General features: G+C 34.2%; 1 protein-coding gene across 2 annotated transcripts in view; it reads left to right on the top strand.

Moving 5' to 3' along the window:
* Positions 1 to 2,756, top strand: part of LOC105448325 (BMP-binding endothelial regulator protein) — a 77,176-nt gene extending 74,420 nt beyond the window's left edge. For both annotated transcript variants that reach the window (XM_011686829.1, XM_011686830.1), the window contains exon 12: positions 724 to 2,756. The gene's annotated coding sequence lies outside the window, so the exon portion shown is untranslated. The remainder of the gene's footprint in view (positions 1 to 723) is intronic.
* The last annotated feature ends 1,252 nt before the right edge of the window (positions 2,757 to 4,008 follow it).

Here is a 4,008-nt window from a genome sequence, read left to right as displayed (position 1 = left end):
ACACACACACACACACACACACACACACACACACACACACACACACACAACACACACACACACACACACACAAACACACACACACACACACACATGTAAATTTGAGAGATCGAGCAATCTTCACGTGATACACCTTAGATAACGCTAATGTCGGCAGTACTTATTGCATCTTGCAAGCCACATAATTCGGAAAGTACTTTATGAAAAGAAACTCTATTAAACTGTTTTGAAAAACTTTTGAAATCAGTTGCAAGATTATGTAAAAATTAAATAAAATATTAAAAATATAGAGGTTTTTATTTAAAGATTTCAGTGATTTTTATCTCAACAATGCCATTCAAGATTATATTAACATTACTATAAAATGCGCCACTTAAACTTCTACAACTTTTATATAAAACATTTTTTTCAAAAATTATAGTTTCCAGAGAATATATTTTTAAGCAAAATTATATTTTTTCCATTATTGCAATGCCCCTAAAAATTGATAGATTTAGAGTTTACAAAATTTTTTATGAATCCTTTTTATGGACAAGATATAACGTAGAAGTTAGATTATCCTTGCGCGCAGAATTCCATGTTCTTACGCATTTCCAAATAAAATGTATACGTTTTAGTTTTTAAATTTCCTTAAATTAGCATAATTTTAAAATTTAAGTCATTGATCTGTATAATCACTTTTTAACAAGTCATTCACATCTGATCATTATTTTATTTTTATAGTGAATTTTTTCAGTCAGACTCTGACTCGAGTGTCTCCTAGTAGCGACTGTTCGCCGACGCGGAGCGGCGGCGATTTCGCGCTCATTCGTACGGAAATCTCACACGTGGATCACAAGTACGCAGCACAAGTGCGCAGCCATGACGCCCGGGAACATGGATCTCACGTGTATGTGTGCTTCACGATTTCACGCGAAATCCCGTAGGGCGTAGATAATCCGAAAGGAGAGCAAAATGCGAGTCGTGCAAATGACGATCTTGTGTCGCGCAGGGTGAAGCACAAAAAAAAGCAAAAACTCATATTTATAACGCCTATAAATTGAAACTTGGGACGTAATTTAATTCTGAATCTTATATGTCAGTGTGTAGGTTCGCGTACATTATTGTGAATCGAGAATGATATATCGTTCCATAGGCTCGCCCCCTCATGTGTGAGATACGTTGAATTATTATCGAACAAAATTGATGTAACACACCGTGATTGATAATATGTATTCAGCATCATTGATTGTATTGTAATTTCATAATTAATATAATTATTATCGGCATTTCTTAATAATCTATATGGATGCTGCCTTACGAACTTTATATGTACTTCATTGAGAGGCTTACGTACGATCACTCGAATAATCGCAGAAGATAGAGTATTGATCAAAAGATATGTATACTTTATAAAACAAAACCGATATGCTTGAATTCATGAGGATTTCAGCAGTTTGTAGTAGCAGATGGCGAGATGTGTCTTGCAATGTTTCGAAACACCGTGCAGTATTTCGGCCGATGAGCAGGCTCGCGGCATAGCATGTATGTACATCCCAGTTTAACGCAATCGATCGATTATATGTATATGTATGTGTACACATATATAAATATGTATATGGACTCGCGGATCCTTTGAATCCACAGATCCGTGTCTCTGCCGGACCTTATATTCGTATATCTGTGTTCTGTATCTTCTCGCGGCTCTTCGCATTAACGAAGATTCGCGAATTCAATGAATTGTCGAATCAAATTTGACGAATCATATAGATCTGCGGTTTTTCAAACTCTTGCTTTTTAAGATATCTTTGAAATCTTTTCGATCTTTTCGATCGAATTCCGGAGATTACACGTCTAAACGGATTTCTAGATACGTTGCTCCTTCAGTTCAGCAATGAGTTGACAATTCCACGAATCTTTTGATCCATAAATCCACGATCGCTCTAAATTTCTCAGATTCATAAATTTCCACGGATCCGGATATACATAGATATTAATTCATTACATTCGCCCTGAATGCAATGAATTCGGAATCCACGAATTGCGCTTGCACTCATGAATCGCGGCTTCACAAATATATTGTTCTATTTCTAGATTTCTGTCATAGATCTCTGATCTCATTGTAGATCTCCCGTTTTATACAGATCCTTGGATTCACAGCTCGCCGCGTTTACCAGACTCTTACATTTTCGTCATGTAGAATTAGAAGGGAGCATTTTCCCGTGTTGTCTTCGACGACAAGTACACCCTTTTATATATTATGTATACAACATATGTATGTATAAGTAGCGTATAACGTATATATATATATTTTAGTTTTAGTGAAGCGTTTAAAAAGTGTACATAGAAAGACACGATTATTAACGTTAAGCAAGGCATGGCTTTCAATAACGAGCCACAATTTTTAACTGACTTTTATATTATTCCCTTTTTTACTCTGTTTCTTTGTTCGACTTTCTTCTCTTTGTCCCTTCATACTTATTTCTTTCTCTTACTTTCATCTTTACCAAATTATTACAAAAAATTTTGCAAAACAATAGAAGCTACTTTTGCGAAAAGCGACACGGAAACAATATTTTATTTTTTTTATCTTAGCAAAACTGTATATAGTCGAAATACACTGTAATTAATTATCATCGACGAGTTTCGGCGTGGAATGAAACCAACTTTGTATACCGGGTAGTCCAAAGCGTTAGCTAACTTTTATCGACTTTAGCGTAGAGCTAATAGTGTAGAGCAGAAAGTTATGAGCGTAATAAATCAATTATATTCGTAAACACTGTGTTTCTGTAAAATTTTCTTTTTCCTCTTTTATATTCGAAAATATATTTTAGAGAAAGCTCTAGAGGAGCCATGTATTGTCAAAACCAATTTTTTCTCACTTGAAAAAGATTAATGATGACTTTGATCAAATTTGATTAACACATTGATTGCCACTGTACTTTATGTTAGGCATACATAGACCGATGTACACTATCAGTGAAAATCTATAGTATATGTAACGTGAACTTATGAATTTTCATTACTTGTAGTGTATACCGAAACACAGCCATAATGCCCAATGTATGTATCAACAATAACATTCTAACAAAGATTCATGCATTATTCACCGACCTTTACCGAACGTTTCTTGGCACAGTCGTTACATCTTATTTAATAATATACGCTCTATGATACTGTGAGGACATAACGGCAGCGCAGACGAAAATTAAAGAAAATTGGATACAGAAATATTGTACTAGAGTGAAACGAAAGATAGAATGCAGTATTTGTCATTATGTTTGTAGTGATTATTTACGCACAAAAGTGCATTTGTGCCGTAAGCATGAAATATTTCGTGATGGAGACGTTGACCGAAGCAACTTGGTATGGCGATATTTCACAGCTAAAGAAAGATACTCTGCAAGATGTAAGCTTTGTGATAAAGTTCTTTTGAGTGGATATAATGAAAATATTTTAGAAAGACACCTGATATGTACACATCCGCGAATAATAGAAGAAATACGAAAAGAAATAGAACGTATGTGGGTATCAGAACATTCCGAATTGAGTACATCAGATTATATGATTAAATGCAATAAATGCAGCATTAATATATATAACATGTTTAAAGTAAATTTTTTAGTGAGTCACTTGCTTAAACATGGCATAAAGGAAAAACCTGAAGGAAATACTGAGAAAAATAACATAAATATAAATCAATCAGTAGCTGAAGAAAATAACGCAAGTACATCTTTTCACCAGACTGATACACAATTACAAGATCAAGAAAATATGTAAAGGATATAGAAAAATAAATTAAGGAAAACTTTTGTGATTTATCTTTCTTCACGATTAAATATACACATGGGCGTCCGCAGGGGGAGCAAGAAGGGGCATTTGCCTCCCCCCTGGAATCAAACAAGTATAAGAAAATTCAAAATTGGCTTTCTTATTTTTACAAATAATTAAAATAATAAATATGTTTGTCAAATGTGAGAGAGCTAAAATACAACACAAGTACACAACGTTTGGACATTTGCTCCTCGC

The sequence above is a fragment of the Wasmannia auropunctata genome, unplaced genomic scaffold (assembly GCF_000956235.1).
Source record: "Wasmannia auropunctata unplaced genomic scaffold, wasmannia.A_1.0 LD336088.1, whole genome shotgun sequence".
NCBI lineage: Eukaryota > Metazoa > Arthropoda > Insecta > Hymenoptera > Formicidae > Wasmannia > Wasmannia auropunctata.
The sequence above is the reverse complement of the archived record's forward strand: the minus strand, read 5'-3'. Positions and strand labels throughout refer to the sequence as shown.